The 12,827-nt window shown below is 42.9% G+C and overlaps 1 protein-coding gene across 1 annotated transcript in view; it reads right to left on the reverse strand.

Annotated features, from left to right (window-relative positions):
• Positions 1-12,827, reverse strand: part of SGCD (sarcoglycan delta) — a 636,458-nt gene that overhangs the window by 540,846 nt on the left and 82,785 nt on the right. The window lies entirely within an intron of this gene.

A 12,827-nucleotide genomic window follows, 5' to 3' on the forward strand; every position in this document is an offset into this window, starting at 1 on the left:
GCTGCATTTTTTTCCGCGGCGGAAACGCTTCACGGTAAAAAACGCAGCATGCTCGTTAATTTAGCGGAATCGTGGCGATTCCGCCCACATAGGAATGCATTGTTCTGCTTACTTTCCACATGTGGCTGTGCACACCATGCGGAAAGTAAGCAGAACAATTGCGGATGGTACCCACGGTCCGGAGGAGAGGAGACTGTCCTCCAGGCTTTGGGTACCATATCCCTGTAAAAAATAGAATTAAAATAAAAAATATTGTTATTTTCACTTTCCGGCGTCCCGCGCAGCCTTCTTGCCTCTCTCCACGCTCCCGGTCCCAGTAATCCTTTGCGAGAATGACCGCGATGACGTCGCGGTCTCGCGTTCATTCGCGATGACGTCGCAGGAGCGCGACGTCTCGCGGTCATTCGCGCAAAGGATTACTGGGACCGGGAGCGTGGAGAGAGGCGGGAAGGCTGCGCGGGACGCCGGAAGGTGAGAATAACAATATTTTTTTAATTATTTTTTACATTTTATCTTTTACTACTGATGCTGCATAGGCAGCTTCAGTAGTAAAAAGTTGGTCACACTTGTCAAACACTATGTATGACAAGTGTGGCCAACCTGTCAATCAGTTGTTCTCCAAGTGATGCTCCAGATCGCTTGGAAAACGCTAGCATTCTGCAAGCTAATTACGCTTGCCAACCGCTAGTTTTTCCACGGGAAAATCGCAGGAATTTAAAATGCGATTTTCCCGCGGAATGGAATTCCGGAATTCTCGCGGTAACTTCCGTGAGAGTTCCGCTACGTGTGAACGTAGCCTAAAAGTCATTATTGACCCTTTGACGAGCCTTGACACAGGACTTCGGTTAAAGCCCAACCAGAATCTCATTTTGCAGAGGTAAGTCTGTGAACATAGTTTTCCATTTAAGGGCTTGTTTACATGCTGCGTTTTTCACATTTTACACAGGGAATCAATTTCTGAAATCTCAACCATATGCTGTTTATTTTTCTTTATTTTGTCATTTTCTTTAAACTTTTTTCAAATCTGCAGTGTTTTCGCAGTTCTCTTCACCCAAATTAATGGGGGGGAAGCAACTAGAGAGCCTCAAAAACTAGACAAAAACCTGCGCATTTTACCCACTGTCTTCCCTGACAGCACTTTTTGGAAGCATAAAAATCTGCAAATACAGTATTAAATGTGTGCACATGCCCTAAAGAGGTCTCCTTGTCATTGGCACATGGGCTGTCACAATTTGATCAAAATGTGCTTCAAACGTCTACGCATAGTCTATATAGCAGTAATGCAGTTCAAAATACAAATGTGCAGTTTCTTATCATCAAGTGTTGAAGGACATGTACAGGTTTGGGGCTGAAGTCTGCATACAACCTATGTGACTGCGGACTTGTGAATTCTCACAGAGCGCACTGTGCGTACTGTCAGGATTCTTTGGCGTTGGGAGAGTGCGGTCATGCAAATAGCATACTTCCGGCCACATTCCAACTAGAAGTCGGCCGTGCACGTCTAGTCGGCATGTGACCGCATGTATAAAAATCGGTAATTGAGAATCCTGACAACGAGATGTTCAATGTTCAGGTTTTAATAGATGGAACCCCAGTTTAAAAAAGAAATAAATAAAAAGCCCAACAAATAATAAAATATTAAAGATATTATATCTATATTGCAATTCCACCTCCTATAATTAAATGCAAATTTGGGAAGCCTTAACTGAAATCCTTCTGTTTTTGCGGAAACACCAGATAAAACAAACAAGCATTTCTACCTAAGGCATATTTCTTTTTCATGCATAATAAATCTCATAGGGAATATTTTCCTGCCAGTACACGATAATCACTGTTATTTTTGATTATACACCTGCAATGGTGTCTCCTCGTCGTAAAAAAAAAAAAGAAAAATGAGGCGAAAAACGAATGTGAAAAACAAAATAAAAAAATTTAAAAATATATATATAATATTTTTTAACTGCAGTAAGGATACAGCTACATTTCTCAGGTTTGTCACAGTTTAGCCGCTCGCTCGAAAAAAAAAGTGATTCCCCCCCCCCCCACACTTAATGTCTAAGTTTTTGACTCCGCCACCGTGACTGACAGAATTTGGTCGGTGCCTGCTTAATTCAATTGGATAGTTATTTTCTGCTTTATTGCCCGAGGGTTGGCAGCATCTGTCCTCCATAGGCTGGGACAAACCTACTGGAGTTGGTGACATCCGCGAGACTAAAGAGGATCTGGACAGCGCGAGCGCACGGTTGTTGAAGCGAGTCTTGATGGAGCAGACATGATACCATGCAGCCCGAGGCTGAAAGTCTGCTCTGCCGTCTTCCATTGTGGGAGGGAGATAATCAGAGTATTGAGAGGACGTCTCTTCCGCTACCGCAATTAAAAAAAGGCTGATTTTCAACTGCTGGGAAAGGCAAACACGAGCAGGGGAGAGTGAGACTTATTAGAGCGACACAAGGCAGTAAACTAAGAAAATCAAACAGCGGTCTAGCACTAATTAGGAACATGCGCGCGGTGAATTGCTGAAAGGATAATCCAATGGGTTACATGATCAGCATCTTCACCGTGAGCCAAGTAGGAAAGACTTCTTCCCCGATTCAGAAATTTAGCTCATTATAGAAAGAAGATGAGGTCCAGGCTAGTGGTGAGATGTCGACACTGATCATGCGTCACCGGGAGGGGGGGGGGGCAGACAGCTTTACGCTCTTGGGAATTAATAGAATTCAGTTAGAAAAAAAAATAGAGACAGAGACTCTTCTCTCGTGGAAAAGCCAACGACAGCAGACACTCCCGACTAATTTAGACGGAGAGAAGAACACGCATGGTCGGCAATCAGTAGATTTATATTTGGTGTTATCTAGTGATGATCGATCGTACTTGGATAAGGCGTTATCCCTGCATGCTCGAGTACTAACAGAGTGTCAGCGGCGTGCTCGAAAAATAAGTTCGAGCCCTCGCAGCTGCGTATCTCGCGGCTGTTTGACAGCCACGATACATGGATGGATTGCCTAACAAACAGGCAATCCATTCATGTGTGTGCTACCAGGGCCGCCATCAGGGCATTACTGCCCTTACTGCTGTATGGGGCCTGGTGAGTAGCAGTGAAGAGGGGGGCCCGGGCCCGCCTCTTATCTGTCTGCTCACCGGGCCCCACTGCGGCTGTCGAACAGCTGCGAGACAAGCAGTCGCGGGGACTCAAAGCTATTTTTCGAGCACGCCGATGACACTCTGTTAGCACACAATCGTGCTCGGATAACACCTTATCTGAGCACATTCGCTCATCACTAGTGTTATCCAATTTTATTAATTTCCGTATGTCTCGTGCTAGACACGTCCAAAAATCATATTGATAATCAAGAGAATTCTCGTCTAATCCTGACATGAAGACCGACCAGTGCTCCTTTACTAGACCCCACATGCCTCAAGAACTAAGATCTAAGTAACTAGGGGGTCTAAGAGAAAAGAGTTAATTCATTTTGAAACTTGGTCTGGGGGTTGGTATTTGCTTTTTTTGGGGACCGCATTTAGGCTGGAATTTAGTTTAGGATCTATTTCTTCTGGGGTCTGTGTTAATTCTGAGGTTTAGTTTGGGCGCTGAGTCCATTTTTGGAATTCGATACTGATATAAGCTTTTTTTTTTAAGTTTTAAGTCTTAGGTTTTGGAGGGTTTGTCCATTATTGGACAACTCATTTTTAATGTGCCCTGTGTGGTAAATGAAATAAGCTTACATACATCCCGGATCGGTGCTACTCTTCCGCGATCTTGTGACAATGTCCAGGCCATTTTGTGAAGATTGTGAAACTGTTCCATCTGATGGAACAATGAAAGCTGATACCCATCAACATCCGCTGATAGGCTGCAGCACTCATGTGACATAAACAAAGTCGCGAGATCGCCAGGAAACTCAGAGTTTGAGCAGAGGAGAGATGTTGGTCCGGGAGGTAAATATCCTTTTTTTTATTTTACTTAGCGCACTGGAGACATTCAAATGGGGTTGTCCAATAGTGGACAAACCCTTTAAGTTGCAATACACATGAAAAAGCTGTTAGACAAACATTCATTCAACAGACATGTAACTATCCCAACTCCTCCATGCTCAGCTTAGCCAAATGTTTTCAACGGGAGAGAGAAGTAAGAGCCACTTCTTGAACACTTTTCAGATTATACAGCCAGAAAGGACCCTACATTTTCATACTGAAAGTGTCCAAGAGAAAGAACGATGGTAAGCGACATGACTAGTAAAAGAAAGTGTGTTTCTAAAAAACCAAAATTTTCACAATTCTGGTAAAATAATCAATGGTAAGCGTCCAATGACCAGGACCATGGTGGAAAATAGGGCATGTCATGCTGGTGAATTATTTGTTTGGCTCACAGTCATCGGGGAAGGTACAGGGCGATTGATGCTCAATTTCCCTGAACCATCACTACAAAAGAAAAAAAGCATTACAAGGGGCCTACTGGCCTTGAAGTGATTTCTGTTTAATGAATGGACATACATGGCTCTCCAGCAGAAGATACTCAATTTATAGCTATAACCCACAACGGTGAAGAGTGGGAACTGAATGGGAGACCTCATTCCTGAAAGGAGAGAGTCTAAGGGGTAAAATTTCTCCATAAGGAGATGGGCAAGCTGGTGTAGGTAGACTTAAAGGCCACGCAATTCTTCCTTTGAACTAAAATTACGCAAGGAGCCTATTCAGAGAGATCAAAGTCTCAACCCCTTGAAGAGCCTTGCAACAAGACTTTGAACATAAAGCCAAACCAAGGTCTACATTTGCATACAGCTGTTTTGGGTTTCTTGCCCCTCATCAGTGCAAAGTAGGACACTGGCTGGTGAGGTGATGTGGAGGCAACTAGTCTCTTACTTTGCACTGATGAGGGGCAATATGACCGAAACAGCGATATGCAAAAGTAGATTATGGTTTGGCTTTATGTCCTAAGTCTTGTTGCAGGGCTTTTTAAAGGGTCAATACCAGCTGATAAGGATTATTACTTCCAATAGGTTGTAATAGAAACTTTGTTCTATTCCCCTGCCGCCTATTTACTTCCAGAAGTAGCATTACAACGGTCTGTGAGTATAATTGAAGTATATATGGATGAGAAACTAAACCAAACGCAATATGTAGTCATGGGATTATTAGAAAGCAGCCACGTTTTTCGATCCCTGTACAACCAAACTCTGATAGCCTAAAAGGATATCTGAAAAGTATTATTGTTCCCTAAACCAGATAAACCCCTTTAAAGAAAACCTGTCCACTGTTCCCTTTAGTATTGCTTTTTTTTTGTTTATTTTTTTAAATCCACCATACAGTTCCAGAGATATGGGCCTTTTGATTTAGTGCTACTTTTTATAATACTTACAAAGGGTGCAACTCCCACGGGGTTCCATGTGGGCGGTTTTCATAGGGTTCCATGGGGGCGGTTCCCCCAGGGTTCCATGGGGGTGATTCCCACAGGGTACCATGGGGGTAAAGGCCAGAAAAATGTTACTACATAAAAAGGTCCATATCTCTGGAACTATATGGCGGATTTAAAAAAAAGAAAAAAAAACAATACTGGGGAAGCAGCAGGAATCAAAATAAGATGTGGTAAATTTTGACCTGCTGATAGGACCTCTCTAAACACTTTACATGGAATGATTGGTATGAGGATGGCACATACAAATTAATTTGTGATTCTATATGGTATATATTATAATAGTTGAGTACGTCTTCTGCAGCGATATTGAAATTATGTAGATGGGAAGTAAGGGTCCTAAAGCAGCCATTGCATCAAGCATGATGACAGCCATGTTCAGGAGAAAAATCAATGTTGTGCTGAATGTCCCTTTAAGAAACCACATCAGGAGCTTTTATTGCTCTTTGAAGGGGGGAACTGCGTCCATTACGATACATTTCTATTAGGACTACAAGCACACAGTGTATTATTTCTCTGCAATTTTCATTAAGTGCTCTGACTAAAGGGACGGTCAGTTTATAAGGCCTGATTAGACGTCATTATGAGTATGAAAAGCAATGAAGGGGTAAATGTGATATGCATTTACTGGATTTGAAATGGCTTTTACCTCAAAAGTTACCAATTTGTCAGATAGCAATATATTCATTATGACTTAATTTTCGTGAGGCCTTTTATCCCAAAAATGGATGGATAATGGATGGATGGATGGATGGATGGATGGATGGATGGATGGATGGATGGATGGATGGATGGATGGATGGATGGATGGATGGATGGATGGATGGATGGATGGATGGATGGATGGATGGAGCCACCATGGGAAGCACGGTGGCTCGGTGGTTAGCACTGCAGCCTTGCAGCGCTGGGGTCCTGGGTTCAAATCCTACCAGGGACAACATCTGCAAGGAGTTTGTATGTTCTCCCTGTGTTTGTGTGGGTTTCCTCTGGATTCTCCGGTTTCCTCCCACACTCCAAATACATACTGATAGGTAACTTAGATTGTGAGCCCCATCGGGGACAGTGATGATAATGGGTGCAAACTGTAAAGCGCTGCGGAATATGTTAGCGCTATATAAAGATAAAGATTATTATTATGGATTTATGTACAGACGGATGGATGGATAGATGGATATATAGACAGATGGATGGATCAGCCTTCTGCATCTAGTCTTATACCACATGAGCCAGTTAAGTCTTAGTCACTTGTCCGCTTTTGTACACATTCTGACCATTTTTTAACAGACTCAACACGGACATATGAATTTCAATTGGTTTATTCACATGTCCATTTCTTGGTGTGATCAACAGTCAGCAAAAAACCCCCACAAAACTCAAGCCCTTTCCTATTTTGATCCGATATTTTTCACATAAGTATAACAGTACGCATACGTTTGAAAAACAGACACATAGAACAAACAGAACAAACATGGATCTAAAACACTTTAAAAAAAAGTTGAGTTTGAAAATACGAGAAAAAACAACTGAGATGTGAATTTAACCTTACGGCTCTTACTGTTTATAGGACACACTGACACTTTTATGGGGACATCCTGGCACTGTTTGGGTTAATGGAACACTGCCACTTTTATAGATTCAGACATTCATGTGTCACAAATGTGTCCTTTATATGTTTATCACGAATAGAACACGTGCCCATTATAGTCTACGGGGCTGGTCTCATGTCCCTTTTTTTGCAGACTGATTGTCCATTTTTTTTAAATCTGACTTGCAGATCAAACTCGTCTACTCAAGTGATCAAGTGAATGGATACGTGGAAACCGCTCACTACTTTATATGTACATTGAAAAAAAAAAAAGATACCGGCGGTAAAACAGCCACAAAAATGACTAAAGAGAAACAAAAGAAGACATTTCAGGAAAAACAACGCCAGCGTTTTCCCGACACCGGTTGCGCGTACCCTAAAAGAGTTACTTGATTAAAATAATTTTTTTTATTCCTATCCTGTATATCTGTAATATTCGAGTAACGGTCAAGTTGGCGCACACACAAAAAAGACTAAAATCGAAAAACCCAAAATGCCCTCCTAAAGTAGTCTATAGTTAAATACATATGACACCTTTTTATTTTAAAGCCTCAGATTCACTTTGAAGCTCATTTTCTAGTGTCTTATCAGGTTCACCGCACCATTTTGTCGGTAATGCATATTTTATTAGCAGTTTACTAGAACAGCCGAGAAGAAAAGAATAGGAATAATAGGAGAATTGGAAACCGAGTGATATTAGACTCTCGCCGACTGCGGATCCTACACCTGATAGGTTCGCCATTACTCCATAAAAGACCCTTTCTTCATATTTTGATAACTTCTGATTTTTGGTTCTTTAAAAAACATTACCTAATATTAGAAATAAAATAGATATAAAAGCAATATAACATAAAAAAATATGGCTTTAATGGATTTACAGATTATATTAATTGGAAGAAAATGCATTCATTCTCATCGGAAAAGCAGTATAATGGACTAGAGAATAGTGAAATTCAGATTTATGATGGGGCATCAGTGTTGGTTTATTTTTCCCCCCAAAATGCCCAAAAGTATATATAATGAAATAACAAATGCACAAACATTAAAGGGTTATTACTCCCCCCTCCCCCCAAAAAAAATAGAAAAAATATCTTCAATTTATTAGATAGAAGATCATTTTCTGGTCGCTGGGACCCACAACGAACCTAAGATCAGGACTCTGGGAGCTTTGCAACTTCGTTCTCAATGAAGTGGAAGTGCATATTCTTGGCCTCTGGAGAACAGAGGTGTGCATGCTCGGCCTCTGGAGAACAGAGGTGCGCATGCTCGGCCCCTGGAGAACAGAGGTGCGCATTCTTGGCCTCTGGAGAACAGAGGTGCGCATGCTCGGCCTCTGGAGAACAGAAGTGCGCGTGCTCGGCCTCTGGAGAACAGAAGTGCGCGTGCTTGGCCTCTGGAGAACAGAGGTGCGGATGCTCGGCCTCTGGAGAACAAAGGTGCGCATGCTCGGCCTCTGGAGAACAGAGGTGCGCATGCTCGGCCTCTGGAGAACAGAGGTGCGCATGCTCTGCCTCTGGAGAACAGAGGTGCGCATGCTCGACCTCTGGAGAACAGAGGTGCGCTTGCTCGGCCTCTGGAGAACAGAGGTGCGCATGCTCGGCCTCTGGAGAACAGAGGTGCGCATGCTCGGCCTCTGGAGAACAGAGGTGCGCATGCTCGGCCTCTGGAGAACAGAGGTGCGCATGCTCGGCCTCTGGAGAACAGAGGTGCGCATGCTCGGCCTCTGGAGAACAGAGGTGCGCATGCTCGGCCTCTGGAGAACAGAGGTGCGCATGCTCGGCCTCTGGAGAACAGAGGTGCGCATGCTCGGCCTCTGGAGAACAGAGGTGCACATGCTCAGCCTCTGCTCCATTCATTGTCTTTGGGATTGCTAGAGAAACTAAGCACCATACTCTGATTTCTCCAACAGGCTCATAGACAATGAGTTGAGCAGAGGTCGACCGTACGCACCCCAGTTCCATTCAGGAAATGGCTGCAAAGCTGAATTCTCAGGATTCCAGGTATCTGATTTCCAAATTGCTAGGGGTCCCAATACAATATTCAGACACCTCCCTCCAAAGGTCATGAGGAGCTAGTGCTCTGATCTTGGGATTGCTAGGTTTACCAATGTTCAGACCCCTTAGCGATTCGATTTCAAGGAAACAATGGCTTACCGTGGCAGCCAGGAGATTACAACAAGTCCTCCTATGAAGTGCACTCTTGGGCTGAACTTCATAGGAAAATGTCAGTTACACTATATACAGTATGAGCAATCGAACAATTTCAAGTTAAGTCTCTAAAGAGAGATGGGCAAACCCAAATGTTAAAGTTCTGGGTTTGTATCAGACACCTAGTGTCCGTTCACGGACCCCAAACATGGACTTCTCCGAGAAGTCTGTGTTACTGTTCGGGTTCAGCAGCCCAAACAAAATTTGTTGAAAGGCTGCAGCGCAGCTAATCAACAAGCCTTTCTGGTGTGGCCACTTCCGGCTCAATCACAGCCATGTTAATTATTGGCATTACTGTGATTCTCTTAAAATTGTTGTCTCTTGTGGTTCTAGAACACTGTGCCACCTAACAAGCCCTCGTGTCGATGGAAAAATAGAAAAAAAAAGCTATGGCTATTGAAAGAATGGGAGGAAAAAATGAGAGTGCAAAAATGTAAAATTGCCAGGTGTTTACATGGTTAACCGAGGTGTTCTGCCTTGGAATGTTTGCCTCCTGAGGTTCTAGAATACTGTGCCACCATGTAATGGACTTGTAGTGCGCTACCACAGAAGACCAATGCCATGAGCAATTAGACTGTGTCTCCGGTGGGGCTGGAAAGTGATGAGAATAACTATGGTGGATGATGTTAAAAATATCGGCAAAATATTAATATAATAAGTGGTTGTGTTCTGGATATACGAGACTGAATGTAAGGAAAATACCCATCGTGATCTCAAGAAGCAGGAAGTTATCTCGTCTACTTCGGAACGTGTCTCTTGACCTTTGGTGAGTGTTCTGCCTTGGAATGTTTGCCTCCTGAGGTTCTAGAATACTGTGCCACCATGTAATGGACTTGCAGTGCGCTACCACAGAAGACCAATGCCATGAGCAATTAGATTGTGTCTCCGGTGGGGCTGGAAAGTGATGAGAATAACTATGGTGGATGATGTTAAAAATATCGGCAAAATATTAATATAATAAGTGGTTGTGTTCTGGATATACGAGACTGAATGTAAGGAAAATACCCATCGTGATCTCAAGAAGCAGGAAGTTATCTCGTCTACTTCGGAACGTGTCTCTTGACCTTTGGTGAGTGCATCGAATGTAAGAAGTTATTGAAAGTCAATTAACTACTTTCTCAGTTGGAAAAGCCAAGACCAGTAGGGAAGAGCAAAAATCCAGCATTATTTCAATCCTCCATTCAAACACCATGACGGAGGACATTTTTTTTTTAAAGGTCACATAAAAAATATTTCACACCAATATTTCTCCAAAGTAAAAAAGAAGTGGGGGCTTCTGCAGCGAAGGATGTGATTAGGACGGGTAATAGTAACAGCTGCTTCAATAACAACTCGGCCTCCTCTTGCCGCTAAGCCCGGGATGGAATATAATCCCTTCTTCCATCATTTTTACTGCCGAAATTGACAAAATAATTCACTCACCAAAAAAGAAAAGGTAATAAATGACACACGTATAATAAGCAAATACTGACAGATCTAATGAGTAGAGGCTAAAGATGGTGTTTAACCCCCCCCCGGTAGAAAGCTGGCCCGTCTTTGGTTTCATTTGCTTTTCCCTATCGATAAAGTGACAATGTGATTTAATGTCATCTTTGACCACTTTCAGGGTATCGCATTGATAAGATAATGAATCGGCGCGATATAACAACGCGGTTATAAGCGGCCGGGGGGTTTTCATAACATGGAATCAGTGCTGACAATGCTAATGAGATCGTCCTATTTTAAGATGCAGACCACATTGATCTAATGATGTGAAATGCTTAATGGGCTGAGCTGGCTGACTGCTTCTCACCTTCTAAATCAAATCATTATCGGCGACTTGAAATGATATCATTATGTCAGTGTTTACTGTAATCATATTAAGGGTAATGCTTGCCCTTACTGACAATTTCTAAAATTAAAATTGGTCTCTTACATAGACAAATACAAGGTTACCGTCATTGGCGGAATTTCACAGATACAAGATGTGGCCATGGCTATAGAGGTATTTAAGGCAACTAATCCAAAAGTGACTCATAAAGATCATTGATCCGATTGGAGATGTGTCCTAGTTACAAATAAATACCATTAAATACCAAACATATCCTTGTGGGCCACACCAAAAATGTTATTATTTTCATTTTCGTAATGCTTGGATTTTGTCGTGCTTCCATGGTACCTACCTTGACAAAACGTGATCATCACTTGGGGAATGACATTGAAGGACACTACTAGGGCCCCTTTTTGGTGCTGGACTGTCACACACAGACTAAGTGCAACACATAGGGATAAGGGAATGGGAAGCAAACACTAGGGCAGGGGGAGGGGAGACCCCTAGACAGGTCTAACGTCACCCTGTCTGCCCTATCGTCCTATATAGGTTCTGTGCCTATCGTCGAGCAGGATACCTAATCCCTGCCTGACCCTGGCGATAAGCCCTGCACCAGGAAGGAAAGGATAAGCGTCAGTCAATCCTCACTAATACTAAAGACAGCTAGGATACACAAAACAAGGGAATACTTAGCTTGAGTAGACTCAGAGAGAAACACGTTTGTCCTTCAACCTCCAAAGAGGATGCTAGCCGACTGCTGCAGCTCCAAACCTCAACAGGGAAGTGCATATAGAAAATAACACCCACAACTCCCAACAGGAAGTTGGGAGTTATAGACACCCAGATCCAGGTGACACCATTAAGGCCAGGAGAGGTTGCCACTAGTCTGCAAGGCAAACCGCTAAGACATTCTGCAGCCAGATGCAGTGCGACTGTCTGCAGCCTCTGACACACCCGTGATATGGATAACACCATTGTGTCCTTAAGGTCACATTATACTAATGTTGGGTAAACCCACTGTGAGTTTGGCAAACAGTCTAATTGTGTATGGAAGCCTCTTCCCCAACAGATGATACTTTCATAGTGTTTAAGGTTGAAGGTACACTTAAGTCCATCGAGTTCATCCTATATCCTAACATGTGGATCCAGAGGAAGGTAAGAACCCCATGGGGCAGCACTAATAGCTCTATATGAGGGGGAAATTTCCTTATGTTGGGAGCGATAAGGAAGAGGCAATTGGAATTTAATCACCTTGTACTTTTGTATATAAGCCACAGGATTCTGGCAGAGGCTAACTCCACCCTGTCCACGGAGAACACTCAAAAAAGTTGAGAGGCTCTGTGTATAAGGTAGTTGGGAGAGATAGCTGTCGGCCGATCCGTCATTCATCTGACAACTATCTAAAGTGAATGGCCAGCTTAAGCCACTGGCAAGCAACTCTGGCAGTAGCTTATCTCCAGGGAGAACAAAGTATGAAGAGTTTAGATTTATCGCAACCATTCCTCCTCTATAAAAGGCCTCCATAGATTAGAAATTGTCAGATGTGGAGAACTTTTCTCCAATGTGTCTGGGAGCCTTAAGCAATGATGTCAAATGTGGTTATGCCTGTTCTCTTCTCGAATCCTGTTATATATTAACCTTTGTATAGGTATGTCTTTGCTTGGTAAGACCGGTGATAGAGAAACAGAGTGCCTAATTAAGGGGTTGTCTCAACGGGGATGCTAAGTTAATGGTAGTAAGCCACCACTTGAAAACGTCCTTAAGTCAAGATCAAGATCCATATCAAGCATGGCACTACATACTAATGGACCATCT

This window comes from Dendrobates tinctorius, unplaced genomic scaffold (assembly GCF_039654945.1).
Source record: "Dendrobates tinctorius isolate UK_male_01 unplaced genomic scaffold, ASM3965494v1 ptg000020l, whole genome shotgun sequence".
Lineage (NCBI taxonomy): Eukaryota > Metazoa > Chordata > Amphibia > Anura > Dendrobatidae > Dendrobates > Dendrobates tinctorius.